Source organism: Lissotriton vulgaris, unplaced genomic scaffold (assembly GCF_964263255.1).
Source record: "Lissotriton vulgaris unplaced genomic scaffold, aLisVul1.2 SCAFFOLD_975, whole genome shotgun sequence".
Taxonomy (NCBI): Eukaryota; Metazoa; Chordata; class Amphibia; order Caudata; family Salamandridae; genus Lissotriton; species Lissotriton vulgaris.
Genome location: NW_028241737.1, coordinates 691,407 through 704,244, shown reverse-complemented (window position 1 = coordinate 704,244; position 12,838 = coordinate 691,407). Strand labels below are relative to the sequence as shown.

The following is a 12,838-nucleotide window of genomic DNA, read 5'->3' as shown; positions in this document are numbered from 1 at the left end:
ATGCTCAGGATTTGGCTTTACCTGGGAGCCAGAGATCTACCCGGTGAGGGCTTGCCCGGTGTGAGGCTTTTGAGCGTTTGGGAGCGTTCGGGACGTGAGTGGACGTTGGACAGGAAACTCTGCGAATTTGAAGCATCCAACATTCCTGCTGCAGTGAGCGGCTCTTTCCATGGACATCTGCCTCTAGGATTCCTCTCAACTTGCCTTCTGATAAAACATTTTGTGAGCAGCAATTACCTTCGACAGCTACAAGGTGGCGCTACATTCTGGTAAGTGCACAAGTATGCACAAAATGTTAGGGACTTTTGCCAGATTTATCGGTGGATCTTGCATATTTTTTTCAGAGGCTAGATATTGCCTAGAAATGCTTTTTAACATAGAGATGTTGGAGTTATAATGTCTGGTCGGGCCTCAGCCCTTCCATTGTTTGCCCACTGTAACATATTTATTACCAGCACATGTGAGTTGTGACTCTGCTTTATAAAACTTATCATATATTAGGACAATGAATGTATCAGAAGGTGCGATTGAGATGTTTGCCTATGTATTTGTTTATTTTTTTATATATGGCTGATTAATCTGTTCATGAAATTTCCATTTTGAGACCTGTTGCATTAAAATATGTCCTGCTTGCAGAATATATAAGCATTTTCACTGCGTTGGCCGGGAATCGAACCCGGGTCAACTGCTTGGGAAGCAGCTATGCTCACCACTATACCACCAACGCCCTCTGATGTGTGTGCTCTCGGTTCTAAATATTACGTTCCCGAAATCAATGACTATCTTGCAACAGCTTCAATGGTGCATTTGGTTTCGATACCAACATGAGAAGTAGTAGAACGTTTTTTGCAGAGGGTAAGGAACTGGGGATTGAAACCAAGGACAAAGTTGTGCAGAAGAGAAGAAATGAAATGCAACAGTACAAAAAGTAGAAATCAGCATATATAGGCAGCATGGGAAGCAAAGCAGGGAAGAGAAAGAGAGAACATTCCATGAAATGCCCAGGAGATAGATAAGAGCAGAAAAAAAAGGGAAGAATGAAATTCAAAGCATGCCCAGAAAGTTGTGTGAAGCTCCCACCAGTCATTTATGGTTATAGTTGTGTGTCTTTACTTTCAAAGTACAGGGTTGATCCTTTCACGAACACTCTTGTATTACACAGACACAGATAGTTGAGAAGTCTTTTCTCACATAGCTGGCACAAGCTTGCGCTTTTCCTTTCTGGCAGTGTGGAAATGACAGCTTGGTCCTTGGAAGGAAAGTCAAGCAAAATTAGCAGAGGATGGTTTCGATCCATCGACCTCTGGGTTATGGGCCCAGCACGCTTCCGCTGCGCCACTCTGCTCGTTCATGAAGGTGATCTCTTTATGCAGATGAGGAGGCATTCAGCGGAGTGAAGTGGCATTGGTCGGGCTCTCACCTCATTTGCCTAATTATATCGCAAGGCATGCTGGGTGCAGAAAATCTTCATCTTCCCCTCTCACAATCAGTCATAACTGATAGTCCAGACCCTCTTACGCACTAGCCGTTTCAGGCCTTTATCAAGACAGCAGCTCTCCAACACTCTCTGTCTCTCTCTCTCTGTGATCCTAGTGCTAGCATGCTCAGGATTTGGCTTTACCTGGGAGCCAGAGATCTACCCGGTGAGGGCTTGCCCGGTGTAAGGCTTTTGAGCGTTTGGGAGCGTTCGGTACATGAGAGGACGTTGGACTGGAAACTATGCAAATTTGAAGCATCCAACCTTCCTGCTGCAGTCGGGGGCTCTTTCCATGGACATCTGCCTTTTGGATTCCTCTAAACTTGCCCTCTGATGAAACATTTTTTGAGCTGCAGTTACCTCCGACGTCTACAAGGTGGCGCTACATTCAGGTGAGGGCACAAGTATGCACAAAATGTTGGCGACTTTCACCAGATTTATCGATGGATCTTGCATATTGTTTTCAGAGGCTAGATATTGCCTAGGAAATGGTTTTTAACATAGAGATGCTGGAGTTATAATGTGTGGTCGGGCCTCAGCCCTTTCATTGTCTGCCCACTGTAAATATTTTTTACCAGCACATGTGAGTGGTGACTCTGCTTTATGAAACTTATCATATATTAGGACAATGAATATAGCAGAAGGGGCGATTGAGATGCTTGCCTACATATTTGTTTATTTTTTATATAACGGCTGATTAATCTGTTCATTATATTTCCATTTTGTGACATGTTGCATTAAAATATATCCTGCTTGCAGAATATATAAGTATTTGTACTGCGTTGGCCGGGAATCGAACCCGGGTCAACTGCTTGGAAGGCAGCTATGCTCACCACTATACCACCAACGCCCTCTGATCTGTGCGCTCTCGGTTCTTAACATTAGGATCCTGAGTTCAATGACTATCTTGCACCAGCTTCAATGGTGCATTTGGTTTAGATACCAACATGAAAAGCAATAGAAAGTTTTTTGCAGAGGGTAAGGAACTGGGATTGAAACCAAGGACAAAGCTGTGCAGAAGAGAAGAATGGAAAGCTGCATTACAAATAATAGATAAGAATATATAGAGGCAGCATGGGAAGCAAAACAGGGAAGAGAAATACAGAACATTCAATTAAATGCCCAGGAGATAGATAAGAGCAGAACAAAAAGGAAAGAATGAAATTCAAAGCCTGCCCATAAAAGTGTTTGAAGGTCCCACCAGTCATTTATGCTTATTATTGTGTGTCTTTACTTTCAAAGTACAGGGTGGATCATTTGATGATCCCTCTCTTGTATTTCAGCAGACACAGATATTTGACAAGTATTTTCTCACATAGCTGGCACAAGCTTGTGCTTTTCCTTGCTGGCAGCGTGGAAATGACAGCTTGGTCCTTGGAAGGAAAGTCAAGCAAAATTAGCAGAGGATGGTTTCGATCCATCGACCTCTGGGTTATGGGCCCAGCACGCTTCCGCTGCGCCACTCTGCTCTGTTGTGAAAGTGTTCTTTTTATGCAGATAGGGAGCATTAAGCAGAGTAGCGTGGGATTGGTACGGCTCTCACCTCATTTGCCTAAGTATATTGCAAGGCATGCTGGGTACAGAAAAACTTCATCTTCCCCTCTCACAATCAGTCATAACTGAAAGTCAGACACTCTTAGGCACTAGCCGTTTCAGACCTTTATCAAGACAGCATGTCATGAACCCTCTCTCTCTCTCTCTGTGATCCTAGCACTAGCATGCTCAGGATTTGGCTTTACCTGGGAGCCAGAGATCTACCCGGTGAGGGCTTGCCCGGTGTGAGGCTTTTGAGCGTTTGGGAGCGTTCGGGACGTGAGTGGACGTTGGACAGGAAACTCTGCGAATTTGAAGCATCCAACATTCCTGCTGCAGTGAGCGGCTCTTTCCATGGACATCTGCCTCTAGGATTCCTCTCAACTTGCCTTCTGATAAAACATTTTGTGAGCAGCAATTACCTTCGACAGCTACAAGGTGGCGCTACATTCTGGTAAGTGCACAAGTATGCACAAAATGTTAGGGACTTTTGCCAGATTTATCGGTGGATCTTGCATATTTTTTTCAGAGGCTAGATATTGCCTAGAAATGCTTTTTAACATAGAGATGTTGGAGTTATAATGTCTGGTCGGGCCTCAGCCCCTTCCATTGTTTGCCCACTGTAACATATTTATTACCAGCACATGTGAGTTGTGACTCTGCTTTATAAAACTTATCATATATTAGGACAATGAATGTATCAGAAGGTGCGATTGAGATGTTTGCCTATGTATTTGTTTATTTTTTTATATATGGCTGATTAATCTGTTCATGAAATTTCCATTTTGAGACATGTTGCATTAAAATATGTCCTGCTTGCAGAATATATAAGCATTTTCACTGCGTTGGCCGGGAATCGAACCCGGGTCAACTGCTTGGGAAGCAGCTATGCTCACCACTATACCACCAACGCCCTCTGATGTGTGTGCTCTCGGTTCTAAATATTACGTTCCCGAAATCAATGACTATCTTGCAACAGCTTCAATGGTGCATTTGGTTTCGATACCAACATGAGAAGTAGTAGAACGTTTTTTGCAGAGGGTAAGGAACTGGGGATTGAAACCAAGGACAAAGTTGTGCAGAAGAGAAGAAATGAAATGCAACAGTACAAAAAGTAGAAATCAGCATATATAGGCAGCATGGGAAGCAAAGCAGGGAAGAGAAAGAGAGAACATTCCATGAAATGCCCAGGAGATAGATAAGAGCAGAAAAAAAAGGGAAGAATGAAATTCAAAGCATGCCCAGAAAGTTGTGTGAAGCTCCCACCAGTCATTTATGGTTATAGTTGTGTGTCTTTACTTTCAAAGTACAGGGTTGATCCTTTCACGAACACTCTTGTATTACACAGACACAGATAGTTGAGAAGTCTTTTCTCACATAGCTGGCACAAGCTTGCGCTTTTCCTTTCTGGCAGTGTGGAAATGACAGCTTGGTCCTTGGAAGGAAAGTCAAGCAAAATTAGCAGAGGATGGTTTCGATCCATCGACCTCTGGGTTATGGGCCCAGCACGCTTCCGCTGCGCCACTCTGCTCGTTCATGAAGGTGATCTCTTTATGCAGATGAGGAGGCATTCAGCGGAGTGAAGTGGCATTGGTCGGGCTCTCACCTCATTTGCCTAATTATATCGCAAGGCATGCTGGGTGCAGAAAATCTTCATCTTCCCCTCTCACAATCAGTCATAACTGATAGTCCAGACCCTCTTACGCACTAGCCGTTTCAGGCCTTTATCAAGACAGCAGCTCTCCAACACTCTCTGTCTCTCTCTCTCTGTGATCCTAGTGCTAGCATGCTCAGGATTTGGCTTTACCTGGGAGCCAGAGATCTACCCGGTGAGGGCTTGCCCGGTGTAAGGCTTTTGAGCGTTTGGGAGCGTTCGGTACATGAGAGGACGTTGGACTGGAAACTATGCAAATTTGAAGCATCCAACCTTCCTGCTGCAGTCGGGGGCTCTTTCCATGGACATCTGCCTTTTGGATTCCTCTAAACTTGCCCTCTGATGAAACATTTTTTGAGCTGCAGTTACCTCCGACGTCTACAAGGTGGCGCTACATTCAGGTGAGGGCACAAGTATGCACAAAATGTTGGCGACTTTCACCAGATTTATCGATGGATCTTGCATATTGTTTTCAGAGGCTAGATATTGCCTAGGAAATGGTTTTTAACATAGAGATGCTGGAGTTATAATGTGTGGTCGGGCCTCAGCCCTTTCATTGTCTGCCCACTGTAAATATTTTTTACCAGCACATGTGAGTGGTGACTCTGCTTTATGAAACTTATCATATATTAGGACAATGAATATAGCAGAAGGGGCGATTGAGATGCTTGCCTACATATTTGTTTATTTTTTATATAACGGCTGATTAATCTGTTCATTATATTTCCATTTTGTGACATGTTGCATTAAAATATATCCTGCTTGCAGAATATATAAGTATTTGTACTGCGTTGGCCGGGAATCGAACCCGGGTCAACTGCTTGGAAGGCAGCTATGCTCACCACTATACCACCAACGCCCTCTGATCTGTGCGCTCTCGGTTCTTAACATTAGGATCCTGAGTTCAATGACTATCTTGCACCAGCTTCAATGGTGCATTTGGTTTAGATACCAACATGAAAAGCAATAGAAAGTTTTTTGCAGAGGGTAAGGAACTGGGATTGAAACCAAGGACAAAGCTGTGCAGAAGAGAAGAATGGAAAGCTGCATTACAAATAATAGATAAGAATATATAGAGGCAGCATGGGAAGCAAAACAGGGAAGAGAAATACAGAACATTCAATTAAATGCCCAGGAGATAGATAAGAGCAGAACAAAAAGGAAAGAATGAAATTCAAAGCCTGCCCATAAAAGTGTTTGAAGGTCCCACCAGTCATTTATGCTTATTATTGTGTGTCTTTACTTTCAAAGTACAGGGTGGATCATTTGATGATCCCTCTCTTGTATTTCAGCAGACACAGATATTTGACAAGTATTTTCTCACATAGCTGGCACAAGCTTGTGCTTTTCCTTGCTGGCAGCGTGGAAATGACAGCTTGGTCCTTGGAAGGAAAGTCAAGCAAAATTAGCAGAGGATGGTTTCGATCCATCGACCTCTGGGTTATGGGCCCAGCACGCTTCCGCTGCGCCACTCTGCTCTGTTGTGAAAGTGTTCTTTTTATGCAGATAGGGAGCATTAAGCAGAGTAGCGTGGGATTGGTACGGCTCTCACCTCATTTGCCTAAGTATATTGCAAGGCATGCTGGGTACAGAAAAACTTCATCTTCCCCTCTCACAATCAGTCATAACTGAAAGTCAGACACTCTTAGGCACTAGCCGTTTCAGACCTTTATCAAGACAGCATGTCATGAACCCTCTCTCTCTCTCTCTGTGATCCTAGCACTAGCATGCTCAGGATTTGGCTTTACCTGGGAGCCAGAGATCTACCCGGTGAGGGCTTGCCCGGTGTGAGGCTTTTGAGCGTTTGGGAGCGTTCGGGACGTGAGTGGACGTTGGACAGGAAACTCTGCGAATTTGAAGCATCCAACATTCCTGCTGCAGTGAGCGGCTCTTTCCATGGACATCTGCCTCTAGGATTCCTCTCAACTTGCCTTCTGATAAAACATTTTGTGAGCAGCAATTACCTTCGACAGCTACAAGGTGGCGCTACATTCTGGTAAGTGCACAAGTATGCACAAAATGTTAGGGACTTTTGCCAGATTTATCGGTGGATCTTGCATATTTTTTTCAGAGGCTAGATATTGCCTAGAAATGCTTTTTAACATAGAGATGTTGGAGTTATAATGTCTGGTCGGGCCTCAGCCCTTCCATTGTTTGCCCACTGTAACATATTTATTACCAGCACATGTGAGTTGTGACTCTGCTTTATAAAACTTATCATATATTAGGACAATGAATGTATCAGAAGGTGCGATTGAGATGTTTGCCTATGTATTTGTTTATTTTTTTATATATGGCTGATTAATCTGTTCATGAAATTTCCATTTTGAGACCTGTTGCATTAAAATATGTCCTGCTTGCAGAATATATAAGCATATTCACTGCGTTGGCCGGGAATCGAACCCGGGTCAACTGCTTGGGAAGCAGCTATGCTCACCACTATACCACCAACGCCCTCTGATGTGTGTGCTCTCGGTTCTAAATATTACGTTCCCGAAATCAATGACTATCTTGCAACAGCTTCAATGGTGCATTTGGTTTCGATACCAACATGAGAAGTAGTAGAACGTTTTTTGCAGAGGGTAAGGAACTGGGGATTGAAACCAAGGACAAAGTTGTGCAGAAGAGAAGAAATGAAATGCAACAGTACAAAAAGTAGAAATCAGCATATATAGGCAGCATGGGAAGCAAAGCAGGGAAGAGAAAGAGAGAACATTCCATGAAATGCCCAGGAGATAGATAAGAGCAGAAAAAAAAGGGAAGAATGAAATTCAAAGCATGCCCAGAAAGTTGTGTGAAGCTCCCACCAGTCATTTATGGTTATAGTTGTGTGTCTTTACTTTCAAAGTACAGGGTTGATCCTTTCACGAACACTCTTGTATTACACAGACACAGATAGTTGAGAAGTCTTTTCTCACATAGCTGGCACAAGCTTGCGCTTTTCCTTTCTGGCAGTGTGGAAATGACAGCTTCGTCCTTGGAAGGAAAGTCAAGCAAAATTAGCAGAGGATGGTTTCGATCCATCGACCTCTGGGTTATGGGCCCAGCACGCTTCCGCTGCGCCACTCTGCTCGTTCATGAAGGTGATCTCTTTATGCAGATGAGGAGGCATTCAGCGGAGTGAAGTGGCATTGGTCGGGCTCTCACCTCATTTGCCTAATTATATCGCAAGGCATGCTGGGTGCAGAAAATCTTCATCTTCCCCTCTCACAATCAGTCATAACTGATAGTCCAGACCCTCTTACGCACTAGCCGTTTCAGGCCTTTATCAAGACAGCAGCTCTCCAACACTCTCTGTCTCTCTCTCTCTGTGATCCTAGTGCTAGCATGCTCAGGATTTGGCTTTACCTGGGAGCCAGAGATCTACCCGGTGAGGGCTTGCCCGGTGTAAGGCTTTTGAGCGTTTGGGAGCGTTCGGTACATGAGAGGACGTTGGACTGGAAACTATGCAAATTTGAAGCATCCAACCTTCCTGCTGCAGTCGGGGGCTCTTTCCATGGACATCTGCCTTTTGGATTCCTCTAAACTTGCCCTCTGATGAAACATTTTTTGAGCTGCAGTTACCTCCGACGTCTACAAGGTGGCGCTACATTCAGGTGAGGGCACAAGTATGCACAAAATGTTGGCGACTTTCACCAGATTTATCGATGGATCTTGCATATTGTTTTCAGAGGCTAGATATTGCCTAGGAAATGGTTTTTAACATAGAGATGCTGGAGTTATAATGTGTGGTCGGGCCTCAGCCCTTTCATTGTCTGCCCACTGTAAATATTTTTTACCAGCACATGTGAGTGGTGACTCTGCTTTATGAAACTTATCATATATTAGGACAATGAATATAGCAGAAGGGGCGATTGAGATGCTTGCCTACATATTTGTTTATTTTTTATATAACGGCTGATTAATCTGTTCATTATATTTCCATTTTGTGACATGTTGCATTAAAATATATCCTGCTTGCAGAATATATAAGTATTTGTACTGCGTTGGCCGGGAATCGAACCCGGGTCAACTGCTTGGAAGGCAGCTATGCTCACCACTATACCACCAACGCCCTCTGATCTGTGCGCTCTCGGTTCTTAACATTAGGATCCTGAGTTCAATGACTATCTTGCACCAGCTTCAATGGTGCATTTGGTTTAGATACCAACATGAAAAGCAATAGAAAGTTTTTTGCAGAGGGTAAGGAACTGGGATTGAAACCAAGGACAAAGCTGTGCAGAAGAGAAGAATGGAAAGCTGCATTACAAATAATAGATAAGAATATATAGAGGCAGCATGGGAAGCAAAACAGGGAAGAGAAATACAGAACATTCAATTAAATGCCCAGGAGATAGATAAGAGCAGAACAAAAAGGAAAGAATGAAATTCAAAGCCTGCCCATAAAAGTGTTTGAAGGTCCCACCAGTCATTTATGCTTATTATTGTGTGTCTTTACTTTCAAAGTACAGGGTGGATCATTTGATGATCCCTCTCTTGTATTTCAGCAGACACAGATATTTGACAAGTATTTTCTCACATAGCTGGCACAAGCTTGTGCTTTTCCTTGCTGGCAGCGTGGAAATGACAGCTTGGTCCTTGGAAGGAAAGTCAAGCAAAATTAGCAGAGGATGGTTTCGATCCATCGACCTCTGGGTTATGGGCCCAGCACGCTTCCGCTGCGCCACTCTGCTCTGTTGTGAAAGTGTTCTTTTTATGCAGATAGGGAGCATTAAGCAGAGTAGCGTGGGATTGGTACGGCTCTCACCTCATTTGCCTAAGTATATTGCAAGGCATGCTGGGTACAGAAAAACTTCATCTTCCCCTCTCACAATCAGTCATAACTGAAAGTCAGACACTCTTAGGCACTAGCCGTTTCAGACCTTTATCAAGACAGCATGTCATGAACCCTCTCTCTCTCTCTCTGTGATCCTAGCACTAGCATGCTCAGGATTTGGCTTTACCTGGGAGCCAGAGATCTACCCGGTGAGGGCTTGCCCGGTGTGAGGCTTTTGAGCGTTTGGGAGCGTTCGGGACGTGAGTGGACGTTGGACAGGAAACTCTGCGAATTTGAAGCATCCAACATTCCTGCTGCAGTGAGCGGCTCTTTCCATGGACATCTGCCTCTAGGATTCCTCTCAACTTGCCTTCTGATAAAACATTTTGTGAGCAGCAATTACCTTCGACAGCTACAAGGTGGCGCTACATTCTGGTAAGTGCACAAGTATGCACAAAATGTTAGGGACTTTTGCCAGATTTATCGGTGGATCTTGCATATTTTTTTCAGAGGCTAGATATTGCCTAGAAATGCTTTTTAACATAGAGATGTTGGAGTTATAATGTCTGGTCGGGCCTCAGCCCTTCCATTGTTTGCCCACTGTAACATATTTATTACCAGCACATGTGAGTTGTGACTCTGCTTTATAAAACTTATCATATATTAGGACAATGAATGTATCAGAAGGTGCGATTGAGATGTTTGCCTATGTATTTGTTTATTTTTTTATATATGGCTGATTAATCTGTTCATGAAATTTCCATTTTGAGACCTGTTGCATTAAAATATGTCCTGCTTGCAGAATATATAAGCATTTTCACTGCGTTGGCCGGGAATCGAACCCGGGTCAACTGCTTGGGAAGCAGCTATGCTCACCACTATACCACCAACGCCCTCTGATGTGTGTGCTCTCGGTTCTAAATATTACGTTCCCGAAATCAATGACTATCTTGCAACAGCTTCAATGGTGCATTTGGTTTCGATACCAACATGAGAAGTAGTAGAACGTTTTTTGCAGAGGGTAAGGAACTGGGGATTGAAACCAAGGACAAAGTTGTGCAGAAGAGAAGAAATGAAATGCAACAGTACAAAAAGTAGAAATCAGCATATATAGGCAGCATGGGAAGCAAAGCAGGGAAGAGAAAGAGAGAACATTCCATGAAATGCCCAGGAGATAGATAAGAGCAGAAAAAAAAGGGAAGAATGAAATTCAAAGCATGCCCAGAAAGTTGTGTGAAGCTCCCACCAGTCATTTATGGTTATAGTTGTGTGTCTTTACTTTCAAAGTACAGGGTTGATCCTTTCACGAACACTCTTGTATTACACAGACACAGATAGTTGAGAAGTCTTTTCTCACATAGCTGGCACAAGCTTGCGCTTTTCCTTTCTGGCAGTGTGGAAATGACAGCTTCGTCCTTGGAAGGAAAGTCAAGCAAAATTAGCAGAGGATGGTTTCGATCCATCGACCTCTGGGTTATGGGCCCAGCACGCTTCCGCTGCGCCACTCTGCTCGTTCATGAAGGTGATCTCTTTATGCAGATGAGGAGGCATTCAGCGGAGTGAAGTGGCATTGGTCGGGCTCTCACCTCATTTGCCTAATTATATCGCAAGGCATGCTGGGTGCAGAAAATCTTCATCTTCCCCTCTCACAATCAGTCATAACTGATAGTCCAGACCCTCTTACGCACTAGCCGTTTCAGGCCTTTATCAAGACAGCAGCTCTCCAACACTCTCTGTCTCTCTCTCTCTGTGATCCTAGTGCTAGCATGCTCAGGATTTGGCTTTACCTGGGAGCCAGAGATCTACCCGGTGAGGGCTTGCCCGGTGTAAGGCTTTTGAGCGTTTGGGAGCGTTCGGTACATGAGAGGACGTTGGACTGGAAACTATGCAAATTTGAAGCATCCAACCTTCCTGCTGCAGTCGGGGGCTCTTTCCATGGACATCTGCCTTTTGGATTCCTCTAAACTTGCCCTCTGATGAAACATTTTTTGAGCTGCAGTTACCTCCGACGTCTACAAGGTGGCGCTACATTCAGGTGAGGGCACAAGTATGCACAAAATGTTGGCGACTTTCACCAGATTTATCGATGGATCTTGCATATTGTTTTCAGAGGCTAGATATTGCCTAGGAAATGGTTTTTAACATAGAGATGCTGGAGTTATAATGTGTGGTCGGGCCTCAGCCCTTTCATTGTCTGCCCACTGTAAATATTTTTTACCAGCACATGTGAGTGGTGACTCTGCTTTATGAAACTTATCATATATTAGGACAATGAATATAGCAGAAGGGGCGATTGAGATGCTTGCCTACATATTTGTTTATTTTTTATATAACGGCTGATTAATCTGTTCATTATATTTCCATTTTGTGACATGTTGCATTAAAATATATCCTGCTTGCAGAATATATAAGTATTTGTACTGCGTTGGCCGGGAATCGAACCCGGGTCAACTGCTTGGAAGGCAGCTATGCTCACCACTATACCACCAACGCCCTCTGATCTGTGCGCTCTCGGTTCTTAACATTAGGATCCTGAGTTCAATGACTATCTTGCACCAGCTTCAATGGTGCATTTGGTTTAGATACCAACATGAAAAGCAATAGAAAGTTTTTTGCAGAGGGTAAGGAACTGGGATTGAAACCAAGGACAAAGCTGTGCAGAAGAGAAGAATGGAAAGCTGCATTACAAATAATAGATAAGAATATATAGAGGCAGCATGGGAAGCAAAACAGGGAAGAGAAATACAGAACATTCAATTAAATGCCCAGGAGATAGATAAGAGCAGAACAAAAAGGAAAGAATGAAATTCAAAGCCTGCCCATAAAAGTGTTTGAAGGTCCCACCAGTCATTTATGCTTATTATTGTGTGTCTTTACTTTCAAAGTACAGGGTGGATCATTTGATGATCCCTCTCTTGTATTTCAGCAGACACAGATATTTGACAAGTATTTTCTCACATAGCTGGCACAAGCTTGTGCTTTTCCTTGCTGGCAGCGTGGAAATGACAGCTTGGTCCTTGGAAGGAAAGTCAAGCAAAATTAGCAGAGGATGGTTTCGATCCATCGACCTCTGGGTTATGGGCCCAGCACGCTTCCGCTGCGCCACTCTGCTCTGTTGTGAAAGTGTTCTTTTTATGCAGATAGGGAGCATTAAGCAGAGTAGCGTGGGATTGGTACGGCTCTCACCTCATTTGCCTAAGTATATTGCAAGGCATGCTGGGTACAGAAAAACTTCATCTTCCCCTCTCACAATCAGTCATAACTGAAAGTCAGACACTCTTAGGCACTAGCCGTTTCAGACCTTTATCAAGACAGCATGTCATGAACCCTCTCTCTCTCTCTCTGTGATCCTAGCACTAGCATGCTCAGGATTTGGCTTTACCTGGGAGCCAGAGATCTACCCGGTGAGGGCTTGCCC

At 43.8% G+C, this 12,838-nt stretch overlaps 16 non-coding genes across 16 annotated transcripts; all 16 read right to left on the bottom strand.

The window, feature by feature from the left end:
* Positions 1-655: 655 nt before the first annotated feature.
* On the bottom strand, positions 656-727 carry TRNAG-CCC (transfer RNA glycine (anticodon CCC)). The gene has a single exon. It is a non-coding gene; the product is annotated as a tRNA-Gly (tRNA).
* Positions 728-1,273: 546 nt separating this feature from the next.
* TRNAM-CAU (transfer RNA methionine (anticodon CAU)) lies at positions 1,274-1,345 on the bottom strand. The gene has a single exon. It is a non-coding gene; the product is annotated as a tRNA-Met (tRNA).
* A 910-nt stretch (positions 1,346-2,255) lies between these two features.
* TRNAG-UCC (transfer RNA glycine (anticodon UCC)) lies at positions 2,256-2,327 on the bottom strand. The gene has a single exon. It is a non-coding gene; the product is annotated as a tRNA-Gly (tRNA).
* Positions 2,328-2,874: 547 nt separating this feature from the next.
* Positions 2,875-2,946, bottom strand: TRNAM-CAU (transfer RNA methionine (anticodon CAU)). Its single transcript has one exon. It is a non-coding gene; the product is annotated as a tRNA-Met (tRNA).
* Positions 2,947-3,851: 905 nt separating this feature from the next.
* TRNAG-CCC (transfer RNA glycine (anticodon CCC)) lies at positions 3,852-3,923 on the bottom strand. The gene has a single exon. It is a non-coding gene; the product is annotated as a tRNA-Gly (tRNA).
* Positions 3,924-4,469: 546 nt separating this feature from the next.
* Positions 4,470-4,541, bottom strand: TRNAM-CAU (transfer RNA methionine (anticodon CAU)). The gene has a single exon. It is a non-coding gene; the product is annotated as a tRNA-Met (tRNA).
* Positions 4,542-5,451: 910 nt separating this feature from the next.
* TRNAG-UCC (transfer RNA glycine (anticodon UCC)) lies at positions 5,452-5,523 on the bottom strand. Its single transcript has one exon. It is a non-coding gene; the product is annotated as a tRNA-Gly (tRNA).
* A 547-nt stretch (positions 5,524-6,070) lies between these two features.
* TRNAM-CAU (transfer RNA methionine (anticodon CAU)) lies at positions 6,071-6,142 on the bottom strand. Its single transcript has one exon. It is a non-coding gene; the product is annotated as a tRNA-Met (tRNA).
* A 904-nt stretch (positions 6,143-7,046) lies between these two features.
* TRNAG-CCC (transfer RNA glycine (anticodon CCC)) lies at positions 7,047-7,118 on the bottom strand. The gene has a single exon. It is a non-coding gene; the product is annotated as a tRNA-Gly (tRNA).
* Positions 7,119-7,664: 546 nt separating this feature from the next.
* Positions 7,665-7,736, bottom strand: TRNAM-CAU (transfer RNA methionine (anticodon CAU)). The gene has a single exon. It is a non-coding gene; the product is annotated as a tRNA-Met (tRNA).
* A 910-nt stretch (positions 7,737-8,646) lies between these two features.
* On the bottom strand, positions 8,647-8,718 carry TRNAG-UCC (transfer RNA glycine (anticodon UCC)). The gene has a single exon. It is a non-coding gene; the product is annotated as a tRNA-Gly (tRNA).
* Positions 8,719-9,265: 547 nt separating this feature from the next.
* On the bottom strand, positions 9,266-9,337 carry TRNAM-CAU (transfer RNA methionine (anticodon CAU)). Its single transcript has one exon. It is a non-coding gene; the product is annotated as a tRNA-Met (tRNA).
* A 904-nt stretch (positions 9,338-10,241) lies between these two features.
* TRNAG-CCC (transfer RNA glycine (anticodon CCC)) lies at positions 10,242-10,313 on the bottom strand. Its single transcript has one exon. It is a non-coding gene; the product is annotated as a tRNA-Gly (tRNA).
* Positions 10,314-10,859: 546 nt separating this feature from the next.
* TRNAM-CAU (transfer RNA methionine (anticodon CAU)) lies at positions 10,860-10,931 on the bottom strand. The gene has a single exon. It is a non-coding gene; the product is annotated as a tRNA-Met (tRNA).
* Positions 10,932-11,841: 910 nt separating this feature from the next.
* Positions 11,842-11,913, bottom strand: TRNAG-UCC (transfer RNA glycine (anticodon UCC)). Its single transcript has one exon. It is a non-coding gene; the product is annotated as a tRNA-Gly (tRNA).
* A 547-nt stretch (positions 11,914-12,460) lies between these two features.
* TRNAM-CAU (transfer RNA methionine (anticodon CAU)) lies at positions 12,461-12,532 on the bottom strand. The gene has a single exon. It is a non-coding gene; the product is annotated as a tRNA-Met (tRNA).
* Between the last annotated feature and the right edge of the window lie 306 nt (positions 12,533-12,838).